Genomic DNA, 15992 nt, shown 5'->3' on the forward strand with positions numbered 1-15992 from the left:
CCCACATTTGAGGCTAGGGCTTCGATCCCCTACTTGTAAGCAGGTCATGAAACCTCCCTCAGAATGTACTAAGGGATCACACCCTCTTTTGAAAATTAATAAAACTACTCCTTTTTGTGTATTGCTTATTTACATTATGATTCTACTCTTTAGATTAAAATCTTTCTTATCGTATGTGTCTACTTTTTTTTTTTGCTTTATACGTGCATCTAGATTAATCACACCATACTTGCATTCCAAAAAAATAAATAAATAAATATATATATATATAATAATAAACACACAAACAAGTCCATCAACAATTAATGCACGGTGCTGGCCACACCTCCCATTCTACAATGAATGATGCGGGTCAATAACCCAAGCTACCTTACACGGACGACAGACCTAAGGTAATGCCGCCACGATCATGATATCGGACGATGCCCTGTTATAACAGAAGATACCCAAATTTGAGTTACTTGCCTTCAGACAAGATACAAATCGCTCAACCAAGGCGTCACCCTTTGAAACACGCTCTGACATTAAATTCAAGGGAAATGTGCCAACAAGCACTAAACAACTTCTACGGCGGCTAAACGAAAGATGTTGCAACCAAAGCCCAACACTATAAGAGATAGCATGTCCAATTAAGGAACTACTCCCTGGAAATGTTATCCAAGGTTGGACCGACAAATATGCACTCAAAACTCTTTCAACTCCAGATAATAACAACCAATCATGCGATTAGACAGACAAAGGTCACCAACTATACCATCCAAGAAATAAGTAGTAAATATCGAAGTACCTCCCACACTTGAGGAATTATCAGCATATATAACAAAATAGCGCCTCCTACAATTGAGGACTTTCCAAAAGATGCGAAAATGTTTCCATAATGGAGCATATGACCCTCTCAAACTATGTCCAACATAGGAGACCAAAAGAAGAAAGCTGGATGAATAAAGAAACAGACCAACTCAAGTATGTCCGCCATCAGGAGCCTCTTGCTCATCCTCGACGACAGTCACATTCTGCACAGGCTCGGGCTCGACAACAGGCGGAGGGACCACGATGTTCGCAGCAGCAGTTGCGGCGGCTCGCTGACGCTCCCGGAGAACGACAGCCTTACAATCCTTGGTCATCAAAACCTTGTACTCCGCATGAAGGTTGCTCAGCTTCTTTTCTCCCTCCGCATGAGCGGCCGCCAATTCATCTTCATGTTGGCTCACCAAATCGTTAAGCTCCTCATCAAGACTTCGCTTAGCAGCCCTTTCTTCCCCTAGATGCTTCTCCAACTCAGCCTTTTTCTTACAAGCCTCTGCCAACACAAACAAAACTGATCAGTCTAAGGAAATCATCAGAAAAAACTGACACACAAAATTGGTTAACAAGTGACCTTCATTCTCAAATAAAACAACGGCTAAGTTTTGTTCTAATCGAATCTTTTCGGTGTCTAGAGCACTAATTGCTGCCTCTGCAGGATTTACGGCCGCATCACCATGAGGGTAGGATAGCATATGCCTATCGCGCTCCCTCTCAAGAGCAATATAATCACGCTTGAGCTTCCTCAGCGTCTCCCTATCATCCTCTGCCTGTGTTAATTGAGGCATATGATCGCACTGCTAGTTAATAACCTCATCCTTCTGCGCACCAAGTATCTTGATCTCGTCCGCACGATCTACAACTACTTTATTAGCCTTATCCAGTAACCCACGAAGCTCCAAAGTGCGGTTCCGATGAACCTCTACATCTTCCCGCGACAATGCATTCTCTTGCTATAAGGTTTCAATCTTACACTGATGAGCACTCACATCGAGTCTAAGTCCATTGCGGTCTCTAGCATGTCTATGACCCGCATTATCTAACTTCTCCTCCAATCGTTTGACCGTAGCTACCAATACAGGGACTAATTCAGAAATCTAATCCCTACCATGGAGACGTTAAATCAAGAAAACAGAGCAGATGAATACCTTCTAATTCCTTCTTATCCTGACGAAAAGCTAAGGCCTCATGCTTAGCCATTTCCAAAGCAGAGCGAAGAAGCTGGATCTCTTGTTCAGCAGCCTTGGCCTTCCTCCTAGCTACGCGAGTCTCGGATAGCATCCATGTCCTCAAATTGTTGTTCTAGCACATCCAGACAACAAAATAGTTAAGGCTGGAGCAAGCCAAAATAACAAAAAGCTAAAAGCCAACAACTTTTCACCACATACCGATAGCACAAGTTGATATTGGGCGGACTTAGGCAAAGAAGTTAGAATACGAGCTTGATCTTCCTCGCTCAGTTGAGCATACTTATCCGAGCATAACATCTTCATCGCCTCGGACCCACCACTGAACCAAAGAGTCTCAAAGGAACCACCATACGGATTCGCTGGGGAAGAAGGAAAACCACTAGCAAAGTTACTTGGTACTCTCGGGCTACCACCACCTGGAATCACAACAAGATTACTACTCACATTCCCACCACCATCCCGAGCACTAGCATCGGAAGAAGCACCCTTCTCAGCAACATCTCTCGGTTGGGGAAGACTCGTTCCAGACCCAAGGGCGATATTGGTATCAACAGAATCATCCAACAAAGCCTGATCGAGATCATCGAAGAATGACTCAGTCAGATCCAATACCTCGTTCTCACCAAACATAGCATCAATGTCCACTTCCATGGCATACTCGGCGACAACGGCAGGAGCATTCGATGGCCCAGAACCATCAGTTAGCCTCCTCCTCTGCCAAAAGCACAAAATCAACGATTGCTAAGGAAAAAAACATGGGCAAGGTATATATATTATATATACGTCAAAATAACAAGACAATATTTTTTACCTTAGCATCCCGAGCAGACTGAGACAGACGCCTATGAGGGACGACCCATTTAAGTTCCCAAGGCCTATAGGAAGGCAGATGGGCATGCATCTCAGGAATGCAAGGAAGAACATTACCAACCTCATACCAACCATAAATATAAGGCCTCACAACTCGGATTGGAGCAACAATCCACTTGGGAACGTGAGTCTTACGAAGTGTACGTTGGGTGGCTATAGGAGGATTCAAGTCGGTCATAAGCAAAGGACCTTGGATGCCCTTCCGAGTTCTAGAAATTCCAACTCCAAAACCATCATAAGTATCGTACTGATGACACCAATATCCCTCCACGAAGGAATCATGGGTATAGTAACCCCTCTGAGCAGAAACAAACTGATTCAACTCGTGCTCGGTAACCTTACCTTGGCTTCAGCGATTACACTCTCGGGCGATCCGATAAAAGTTACCATTAGGCTGAAAGATGGCTCGCTGAGGTTCAAGCTAACATAATATCTCGTACTGAAAAGGATTTAATGGACAGTACAAGGGAAGACGAAGACCGGCGTCAAGTTGACCCACCACAACGATAATCTCGTTAGGACCACACGGGTTCTTCTCCAAAAGATCCTTGGAAAGGACACCGAACTGACCCTCGGGAGTGGCAAAGGAAATCTGAAATCGCTGGAGACGATGCTTGACCCTCACCGATTCCAAGAAAGCTTCATCTGATGTACCGGAGGAACGGTCGGAACTCGGATTTCTCATCGGAGCTTTCCCGGTACTGCTAGAAAGCAAACAAGAGGAAGAAGTTAGAACAACGGCAAAGAGAAAAGCCGAAAAAAGAAAACCAAAATAAACATGCACCGGTGAGAAAAAAACTGGCAACAATGGAGGATAAACTCCACAAACGAAGAAAGATGGAGAAACAGTCGGTCAGAACAACCAAGACGATTGAAAAACCCAAGAGAAAAAGTGGAAACAGTGGCAAGAATCACTGATACCCAAGAAAGTAACATTTACAGAATCCTAAAATAACGGTGATAATCATCAGAGAGAACAAAAAAGAGAAGCAAAAAGAAGAGGACCATACCGTCTTGAGGTGCGAGATGGGGAATTCCTCCCAGACATTATAAACTTCTTTATTGGAGACAAGAAGTTAAGAAGAAACAGTAAGAGACAAAGAAGAGAAAGAATGAAAAAGTTCTGAACTCTGAAAAGAGATATTAAAGGCGACATTCTCTCTTCCCAAAAGATCTTATAAAAAACCAAAGGACCACCAACCGGCGCCTCAAGTTCAACGGGTAAAAGCGCACTAAAAGTTCAGACGTGGCGGAAACTGCGGACGTGGAGAAAAAGGTGGCACGGTTACATAGTTTTCTCCCCAATATGCCCTCGGCAAGTTGCAAAGAAAAGGAGCAAAATGTGTGGGTAAAATACCCGACGGCTACGTGTCAGCATCTTAAGGGATGATTACATGATAATACGATGAGATGAGAGCATCGAATCATCTTCTAAAAAGAAGGGTTTTTTTCAATCGAGGCTACTGCACGAGCACCACATGAATGACGCGTGTAAGTAAAGGTTTAATCTTCTCAGACGGTCAAGTCTAAAAAGCAGGACCGTATTTAATGAAGGATAAGAACAAGACGAGGGGAGATCTGCATCGTGACGGAAGACTCAGACAATCTATACTACTACCCAGAGGTGATAGAGCACGAGGTTCTCCATACAAGAGCAGCACGAGGCGAAGGAGAGCGAGACTACTCGGAGGAAGAACCATACTAGCCATCACGAGGGATAGTATAGAGCAAGTCTGAGGCATCCAGGACGATGGAAGAAAACTCATCGAACTCGGACGATCATACCACCACGAGTTTATTTTGCTTATAAATACCGGTCCATGCAGAAGGAGATGGACAACTTATGTAATCTTAGATGGTCTTTCTACAGAGAATTCCTGACAGAGATCTAGATAGAGAGAAAGTGAGAAATCTATAAGAGATTTGTAACTCTTTCAAGGGTAAGACCTTACAATCATTAAGAAAACATCTTCTTTCCCGTGGACGTAGTTCTTCATGGCCGAACCACGTTATATGCTTGTGTCAATCTTTACATTTCATGCTCTTTACATCTTGTTCATAGTTGAATCTTGTATGTTTTAGTATTTTTTAGTATTTCATTTCACTTGGATGTAGTCATCAGAAAAGATGCAACTACATACCTCTGAGTATTCAATATTCTTAAGATCTTCTCTTATTTCTTGGACTTCTAAGATGCAACCAACAACTTCGAGGTTCTCAACTGAAGCTCAATATAAATCTATAGAGGACCAAGATAAATTAATTTGATTATCTTATCTGTTGAGGGAGTTATGGATTTCTCTTTTTGTTTCTTCTATTTTGCTCTGTGATGATATGAATGCTAGCAGTTCAGCTTGCAATCCTATTTCTGCATGCTAGGACCAAGCACATTGAGATAGATTACTATTTTATTCGGGATCTGGTGCATTTAAAGTTTTTGGTATCAAGTTTGTTCCTTCATTTCTTCATTTTACTGATTTTTTCACCAAAGGACTTCCTCGGGATTTCTTTTCACTCTTGTATTCAAGCTTATGTATTTTGTCCATACTAAGCTCGCGCGAGAATATAAGCGTTTATGATGTGCTTTTCTTTTTTTTTGGTTTTTTGTATGTTGACTGCCATATTATCATTGTTATGGTTGTCTTTAGTCTTTCCTTTTTAACAGTCAGTCAGTACTATAAGTACCTTGTATTATTTTTGTCAGAACTATCTTATTACATTTTAACTAATATATCATTTTTGTTTAATCTGTTATCAACTTTGCAAGAAAATTTAACTTAATATCTTTTTGGTATAGTTTAAGGGAAACAGTTGTTCATGAGAGTAAAGCATTTGAAGTGCATAACTTTAGAGGCGGAAATAATTTAGGAGGTTATCAAATGGACACAACGGACAGGGCAAATCAATACCATATAGAAAGAGGCTGCAACTAACTCATCGAGGCTATCGATTGAGCTGACAATTACAACCAAGTTGGAAAAAATTCTACTAACGGGTTCTTTGTATTTTTCTGACTCGTCTGAATATGAATCTAACTCACTACGTTTGTATTTGACTTATTACAACTGACTCAAAAATAATAAAATAGTAGAGATAAAAAAAAGTAAAATAATATGTGACCAACTGAATCAAGTAAAAAATGATACTTAACTTGAATAATTATGAGTCATATGTATGAACCGAGTCGGACCTCGAATAATTATGAGTCAGATATATGATGAGAGCGGGTAATCATTAGACGTCCCTTGGTTTTACTGGGAATTGCCACTGAAACTAGGCTCTTCCCATGCTGATGTGTAAAGGCGTTTGGGAAGAAGCTGGAAACCTCCACAAGACCCAGTTTTACCCACCGCTTATCATCAAAAGAAAAAAAAAACAATAATCAAAGGACTAATGTTTTTATGGTATAAGTTAAGTATTGTTATCCACCTGTATGCTTTAAGGAGGACCGGAGGAGGATTCCTTACCATCATTTGGAAGCTTAAATGAAACATTCATGGTAAAAGTTATATTGTTTCATTGACGGTAAGAGTTAGAATGTGAAACAATATTTTTCCTTAAAACGATTATCTATTCTATTATATAAAGGGAACACCCCTTGGACACTGTTCATCTACAGTAGGTGAAGCTGCAAATTTTGATTTTCCGAGTTTTCCCTTTATTGTATTTTTTTTAGTCAACCATTACATAAATAAATGAGGGTACAAAAATAATTTAAGGGAACTAAATTTCCAAATTAAATTTACTACCCAAAAACAAAATCATAACTGAACTTACCTAATGAGACTAAAGTTTAAAATCCTGTTCTCTATGATCAAAATCAATACCAACAACTACATGATCTTCAGTTGAAAATTTTAAGTCCATATGTAACCTTACAGTTATCTAATCGATCGAATTCTGTAATTATATTAGCAAAAAAAAAACAACCTTTGTATCCTTACGATTTGTTGATCTACACTGAGCAATTAGAATGAAATTGGTTACACTAGCAATCACCGGGAAATTTGAAATTGAAAATTTTGTGTTTCTTCAATCAATTAAAAGACAATGAACAATTTGAGAGAATAACAACAACCATTAAAAGTGGCTAACTGCTCCAAGAAAAAAAAAAAGGTAATAACGAGAAGAGAAGATTAAAGATAAGGTTTTCGTCCTGAAGGCTTAAGATGATAAGTCATTTAGGTGACCACCTCCGCCTGTTGTTGCTTCAAAATAATCTCTACCTGTTGAACATGCATGTAAGGTCATGATGTGATTACATTGATGGCTGACTTGATTAACGTACTCATGTTTCGTTGATCATTTGGGAACCATTGATATAAGCATGTGCGTATGCACGTGCCCAAACCTCTTGTAAAGATAAAACTAATGAACATATTAAACTAGTCTGGTCATTTACAAACAAAGGAACCTATTAAACCCTTTTATTGCTCTATCAATGCTAATGTTGAATTCCACAGGAAGAACTGCAGGCATTGGCTTAACTTTAATTGATTTCACATGAAGAACTGTTGAGGCAAGAGGATCATACACAGATTACACTACAAGAGAACAATTAGAGGAACAGGGAGCAGAAGCAGCCTTCCGATAGACAACTGAATGGAGCGGGCACAATGTTATTTTTCAAAGTGACTCGGAGCCAACCTTAAAGCTGCTGATTGGAAGATAGCTGAAGCTAGGGAACATAGATACCAAAATAGCACAAATTTTGGGATTTCAATAAAAACTTTTATAAATTTCAAAGTAAATGCCTTCTTTCTAACTTCTGGGTTTAATATTAGGAAAGCAGCAGACATATCAACTTTTTGTAATCGTAATCCAATTAAAAAAGTGTGAAAAGGAGACAGTCTAAATACAATCCTTCATAGTCTTTACATTATAAATTGTATCAACCTTGTAATTGTTAATGATTCTCAAACTTCTGAGTCTCATCATTCTATTATATAAATTCTCAGAGGGTCTTCCTCGTTTTCGAAAAAAAATAAAAATTAAACCCTTTTATAGGTCAAATCGTTTGGTAACGAATTACATGATATTAATGCAGTAAGTTACGATTAATAGTATACCAACCCTGGGATAGAGGTGATCTGATGTACCATATATGTGTCTTTGTATATCATTTTACTCCAAATCAGATCACCTCTATCCCATGTACATCTTACTTCCCATCGACCGTATCGACCGATCAAAGGAAAAAAAACGAAGACGTTGTACATGGGACAAGTTTTAGGATCCAATATGGAACAAAAATCTAGACCCTTGATCATTCCCATCTCCATCTCATTACTAATCCCAATGCTATGGTCATTCTCCTCTCAACCATTCAAGTTGTGCCACATCTTGTCCCATAATTATCCCGAAAAATGTTGTCCAGGCTGTAGGAGGGTCGAGAAAGAAACTTAAAACCACTGTGAACTTTCACCTGGTTTAACTCGGGAGGTAGGTTTCAAAGGGGACTATCTGATAAAATAAAACATGATCTTTTTGAAGTACTTTCCCTAAATTAAATATTTTTTATAATGACAAAACTCTCCCTTTTTAATTAAGCCAGTCTTAATTACTTAGGTGTTAATTATATATATATATATATGTTTTTACCAAATTTTCATGAAAAATCGTCAAGGTACTAAATAAAGACCATGACCACTGTTAATAATATTGAATATTTTCGTACAAAGTCGTCATGGTCGACAAATTTGTACGATAACGACTTAAAAGAGTCATCTTTGTTGACAATTATGAGCAGCAACGACTTACACGGTGATTTCACAACCTATTTTCGTTTTAATATTTGAGAGGATCGTCATGGTTAATGTTTAGGACGATGACGACGGTAATGGAAAATTGCACGATCCCATTTATGTTTTAAATTTTGCAAGAGTCGCCATGGTGAAAATTAAAAACCATTACGACACGAAATAGTCTCCCAAATTTTCAAGTGGAGTCGTATGGTCTAAAGTTTGGAACACCTTCAAAAGTTGTAAGGCCTATTATTGTGCACATGTCAAAATCTGATATTTGGCATATATTCACCCACTATGGGTATGCCACACTGCCAAACCTATATGCATATATGTTAGAAATAACATATAGACATACACGATGGAGTTTCCAGCGAGCAATAGAGAGTTCATCGATCGATGGTCATAATCACGCTCGCTGGTCATTACAGCGCCAACGTTATTCAAGTTGTCGCTCGCCGGTCTGACCATCGCTTATCAGATCCTCAACCAACAGCTTCCATTTTTCCCCTCTATAAATACCAAATTTCAAACTCATTTCAACTCACACCAGAATTTCTAAATCTCTCAATCTTATTCTTCAAATCTAAAACAACCACACCTTCCCTACAATTCCTTATTTCTTGTAATATGGATTCACAATCTCAAAGTCAAGGCAAAGGCAAAGGTAAAAAAACCAAAGTCCGTGGTGCAAAATACAACATGATAGAAGATGAATGCATTTGTCGTAATTATGTTTTTTTTAACCAAGATTGTATTGATGGTGCACAACAACATGGTAACACTATGTGGGATAAATCCCTCAACACCAAATTCTTCACCATTTTCACCATTTTCACCAGGTCCATCAAATTCTTCACCAGATAATGCAAGAAACCCAAATGGTAACTTAGTTTTTAATAAATATGATGATCGTAAGAGAAAACTTCCAGAGAGGAACAATGCAAGACTGGCTAGAAAATTAGCTCAAGAAGGAGGGAGTTCGGGTGGATTTAACATGGCGGAGTTTATGGAACATCAAAAGGCCATCGAGAAGCAAAAGCAGTTGATAGGAAATTGCAAAACAGAGAGAGTAAAAAAAGTCGTCTTTCTCAAGAAAAATTTGGGTTTGACTATGACAAGCATAACATTCTTCAAGCTAACACTTCAATTATGAACGCACAGCAAAAACATGTGTGGCAAATCGAATTTGACAGGATTCAAGCACAGATTGAACAACAAGCTGGATTTACTAACAATGGTGATGATGATGAGGATGAAACTGATGATGATTTTGATGTAGTAGTTCAACTATATGATTGATGTATTAATTTAAGTTTTAATTTGAAGTATTGCATTTTAATTTGATATGTTGTTGTTGCATTCTACTTAATATTAGTTTGAAATGAAAAGTTGATTAATTTGAAATGTTGTTGCTCATTAACTTAAATAAGTATATTGCTCATTAAAATTAAAATACAAACTTAAATTAAAATGCATAACTTAATAAACTACATAACTCATTGTCTTCCATGCTCTACCCAAAGATTCAATCTCAGATCATCTCTTAAATCGTCATACAAATTTCGGTTCTGAATGTAATTAGTCATTTGAGCATAATTCCTTGCAGGGACGCCTCTTTCTAGTTGAATCTCCATCTTCATAGTTAGTCCACTCTGAATCACGACGGGTTTCCTGAATTACCATGTTATGAAGAATTATGCAAGTGATCATAGTCTTGTGCATTTCACGAGGACTCAACCCACGATATGGGACACAAATGATAACAAACTTCCTCTTCAAAATTCCAAAAGCGCGTTCCACATCCTTCCTCAATGCCATTTGGGCATCGTTAAAATGTCGGTATGAACGGCCCAATGCACCGGCAGGAGGCTGACGGTAGCATTGAACCAAGCTGGACCATTTTGAGTAGATACCATCCGCAAGATAATAGCCATGAGTGTACTGATAGCCGTTGATCATGAAACGGACTTGGGGACAAATTCCATGCTTCATATCTTCAAACAGAGGCGACTTGTGCAAAACATTGATATCAAATTGTGAACCCGGAAGACCAAAAAAAGCGTGCCATATCCAACAATCAACTGTTGGTTTTGGATAATGACCCTTATATTGATCGGCCCAATAAACAGGGCATCCTTGCCATACCCAATGCATACAATCGAGACTACCTAGCATTCCTGAGAATCCCCTTTCCTCATTCTCCCTCAATATTTGTCTAACATCTTCCTCGGTGGTTTTCGTAAATATGTTGGACCAAAATGATTAACCATTACTTCACAAAAAGATGAAAGGTAAGTGAATGAAGTTGTTTTAGCCATACGAAGGTACTCGTCGTTCGCATCCGCTGGAGTGCCATAACCTAGAATCCTTAAAGCCGAAGTAACTTTTTGTTCAGGACTATGACCTCTAATATTGAGTGCATAAAACTGATAATTAAATTGAGGTTCTACTCGACAAAGCTCTTTAATAATATTTATCACCAGATGATGAGGCATACAAAATCGACCTTGAAAATTTTGATCAGAGTACACACAATTGGGAAGAAAATAATCGTGCATCAGCTTCTAATGGTAAAATTCCCTCCCTCAATATGTATACCTTCTTGAGAATATTTATTGTGGCTTTGGAACTCTAGGTATTTGGCCCGTATGTACAAGCATCAAAGTGTCAATTAGTTTATTATCTTCAGCTTCCTCATCATCAAGTTCTTGCAACCTCATTCGATGCATTTCTTGTTGGAATCTAAACCGATTCATAATAACATTTATCTCTTCATTGGATCTAGCCATTGATGATTATGAAATTTAAAATGAGAATAAAGATAGAGAAATTGGTGAAATATAGGTAGAAGTAGGTGTGAGTAACTTGGAGAAATACAAGAGCGTATATATAAGAACCAGTAGGGGGAATAGTCGTTGCAAAAAGTCTACTAGTCGATAATCTTAATATCGCCAGCGGTACTATTTATATCGAGCGATGGGATGTATGACGCCAGCGATACTCATAATATCGCCAGCGTTGTTGTCAATAACGCTCGCTAGAAACTCGGTCACTCCGTGGTTTTCCCATAGTGGCGCAATTGGTTTGCCATGCCACCTGATAATGCCAAACAACTTTTTTTTGACACGTGCATAGGAATAGGCCTAAAGGTATTGTTTTTTGGCCACAATGACTTTTCGTGATCTTGAAACTTTGACATCCTATGTATTATAGTTTTGATAACAACCAATTGCAGGTGGATATGCTGGTAAGGAAAACTCTTTGGTCCCTAACACATTAAAGAAATTATCATGATAATAATGCTCGTAACAATCAGGGGGTTCTCCCAAGGATGGACCCTCTAACATTACCCTATATGCAATCAATTTTGATGCCTCATTTAATGAGAGAAATAACTCTATGTTACTGGACTAATCTTGAGTAAGTTTTGCAGGACAATGCAACGGAGAAGAATCTAGGCGGTGACTAGATGCAACCTTCGTTTTGGTTAAATACAACCTAATCCTAAAAGACAAAATATTTTTAACCGGTTATCTTTTGGGTAACGAAAACTCACCTTCTTATTAGGTGCTTGTGTTACGGCCTCACGGGGATACCCTTTCAGTTGGTACTGTTCCGGGAACAAACGAACCTACTTTTCCTAATTATCTTTTTTGAAATTCATTTTTTTTGACCAGTATCTTAATAACGGGATACTGGTGCATCCAATTGGATGTGAATGATCTTGTCTTTTCATGATATATCACTTGCTTTTTAAGTTGTATAATGCCCAATCTAATATGTCGATTCCTTCTTCTCCGTTAATCACATAATCATCGTAATTAACATGGATTGCAATTAACCGTAAGAACTTCCCTAAATCTTTTTCTTTTTTTCTCTATCCATTAAGATTTGAGGTTTGGAATTATGATAAATTTATTTGGACAAAAATCAATCACAAAAACGAGTTATCCTCATCATTTGGTGTGGGTTTTGTTTACTCATACTAATGATGGTTATCAAAATTCTGAAATTTAAAGGAAGATTGTATTTAACCTAAAAAAGAAGGTTGTATGCCTATGATTTGCTAGAAGTTCGCAAATCTGACACTTTAGAAGAAAAAAATCGTCAACAGTTCATTAGTTTTACTAGTTGTTGCGCCCGTGCTCTGCACGAGCCTAGATATCTTGTACAGAAAGAGCATGAAATTGTGAAGTTGATAATATCTAAAGTAGCACATAAAATTTTAAATAATCATAACTAACACCGGTGTCAGTATCAGGTCGTCCCTCATGCCCAGTTATCCGCAATGCATTCAACGATGTTGATTCAATGGATACTTCTAATTCCGAAGTGATAATTAACATTGTACATTAAACTTTATAGATGTCACACATATTAGCCTTCGGTTGTTCACAATTCATAGTTCTGGATCATCACGTTCTCATTCATTTGCATCGGTTGTGGGATCACATACTGAGAAGTATAACCCATGAATCTCAGCTGACGACCAGTTTACATCATCCTTCATTAATATCAGCACTGCTTGTTCAATCTGTTTAGTTTAATTTCCACCAAGGTTCTGCCTATGAATGCATGGAGGTGGCGAAGACTCATGATAACCCTTCTTTTTAAACCTTGTCAGTATCTGGCTAGATGGAAACTGAAATTGCAGATCATCTATGCGATAAAAAAGAAAAAGAAAAAGAAAAGAAGAGAGCATCACCAATACTCCATATTGACACGCCCACGATTGCTGCAACAAACTATTGATTAATATTTCCATTCAAATTTTCCCAAATACCTGAATTTGTACCTTTTTCTCTACAGTCAAAAGCCCGAGCATGATAACCCTGCAGCATCTATGAACAAAACCGGTGTCTCACCTTACTCAAGATAACATCATGTATAACCAAGACAAATATTGCAGTATGCCAATTTCCGCATGAAAACAAAATTTAATTTTCTTTGTTGATGAACTTATGTATCCTACCTCCTATGACATGGTATGTCGGTACTTTAAAGCCTCGGCAAGCTTCATCCAAATTAGGGATATATGTCAAGCAGAAGGAAGGGTCTCTTACATCTCAGTATCTCATACAAATATAAAGACACCTTTCAGATACTTTTCATGGATTATTATTTTTTCTTCTAAGGCAACCTTTTTGTTTCAGTTTAAGTTGCAAGAACTCATTAGTCAAGTCGCAAATATTAAGGGAACATGTATCATGCAAGTCCCAAAAACCCCTTTATTTCAGGTGTAAGTAATCAAAAACCCCTTTGTTTCTTTCTTCAAATGTATTTGAATCATATATAGTCAGAAAAACTAATTTGTAATACCAAAACTATTCGGGCATTTCCATCTTTAAAGTAAAATAGAGGTAGTTTCATATTTTATCTCAGAACTTCCTAGAGATCGTGTAACCATCGCCAGTAGTTCATTAAGTCTTAACATCTGGCACAGACTTTTCACAAAAAAATCGGTAGATTTTATAGTAAAAACACATTCCAAGTATTCAATGAAATCACTGATACGCCAGGATTTCTTACCTCAGATACGGTCACGGTTGATGCGGCTCAGTTTTGCACACTTCCTTTAATCCAATGGTGTATCTTGCATGTAAAGATCCTTCCCTCCGTTTTGCATGTTTTTCATCTGATCTAAGCCAAAAAAAACTGATTAGTTTTTTCTTATACTGTCTTAGGAAGTGCAATTCATTAATGAGCTGATTGAGAAATCAAAAGAGAAACAAATATAGCCATACATAACCCGTCAAAACCTTGGATTTCATTTAACGAAACTTTAATCTACACATGTTATAGAATTCAGATTCAAGACCCTAAAAAACAATCTTAAGAATGCCAAATCAGAACTTTAATCACCCGCAATTAAACTGCAGTATGCAGAGATATAATCGCAAGCAAATCAGAACTTAGAACCTTAGCGGCAGTAAAAGACGGGAGTAAAAGAAAGGGTTTAGTCTCCCTTACACCGGTATAGAATCCCGCCACTTTTGCGGTAAACCATCGGTGATTAGGGTTTCGTCTGTAGTGGCAGAATTGTAGTGGCAGAGGGAACTGTGATAGACGATTGAGACGCAAGTTTAGTTTCTATTTTTAGGTATGAACCAAACACAAAGTTATTGGCCATCTTAAGATATCCCTGGGTAATCTGCATCACAGTAATGCACAAAAGAATACTCCAAAAATACCTTGTTCAACAGTAACAATGTTGTTATTTTTCTTCCTCCTGCATATGTTTATACGTAAATATCTGTTATATCGTGCTTCATTTTTGGATATATATGGCGGTGGGTTGATATTCGCAACACGTCTTCCACGACCACTACTACAAACCATTAGTGATTGAAAATTCTCGTTGTTGATTGATAAACAATCTTTTCTCGCTGTTTTTTTTTTTAGATTTGTTATCGCTGCTGATAATCTCGTTTTTTTTTATGTTTGTTATTGCTGCTGATAATCTCGTTTTTTTTTTGAGGTTTGTTATTGTGGTTGATTGAGTGGCAAGTCTCTTTAATTAATACTATATGTATTCTGGTTAGGAGTGCTACCTGATGAAACTTTGGTGGTGTGAAAATCAGGATGATTTTATTGGCTGAAATATTAAATATACCTCTGTGGGGCCAGAAACTTTAAGAAAAGAGCTTTGTTCAGTTTTTAACCACAACAAAACAAAATCACCTGAAATCATGTTATTAATTAATTAATTGAGAAGTCTTATTCATAACATAAACATTTCACTATGAGAGACCGAAAGATCGATGATTTCATAGCGTGTTTGTGTCCTGATTTGTTTATGCCGGTGCATCACCCTCGGCCCCTCACCACATAATAATGGAATTTGGGTAGGGCCTACAATATCCCAAATTCAGTCCTCCTCGACGCGGTATATCGGTCCCACAGGAAAGCCCACACCCCAGATATGAAATCTTTTTTGCCTGGCCACTTCAAACTTGTAGATGGGGATATGCGAAAAGTCGAAAACCCTTTCAATAATGGCTAGAGATAGCGATGGGTCCACTTTAGACCACATCCATTACATCATCAATCAATCCCTTCGATGATAAAAACCATTACCAAAAGTATGTTTTGTTCCTTCTTTGTCTACCTTCTTTGGACCATGCATTTATAGGATCCGTTTTAGCAACTTGGATGATACTCGTGATAGTGGAAATCTATGGAGTTTTCCCTAGTGAGATAATATGAAGGAGTTTGGGTTCTCTCTAATGGACGGCAGAGAATCAGAGAAAGAAAGAAAATAATAAAGGAGTTCGTTCTGTCACAAACAAAGCCAAATTTGCAGCACTTTAGATGAGGAAGAGTTTCTTTAGGTGATGAAATTCGAAACCCCATACGCCTCTTTTTCTCATCTCTTGATGTT

Source organism: Papaver somniferum, chromosome 9 (assembly GCF_003573695.1).
Source record: "Papaver somniferum cultivar HN1 chromosome 9, ASM357369v1, whole genome shotgun sequence".
In the NCBI taxonomy this organism is placed as follows: Eukaryota; Viridiplantae; Streptophyta; class Magnoliopsida; order Ranunculales; family Papaveraceae; genus Papaver; species Papaver somniferum.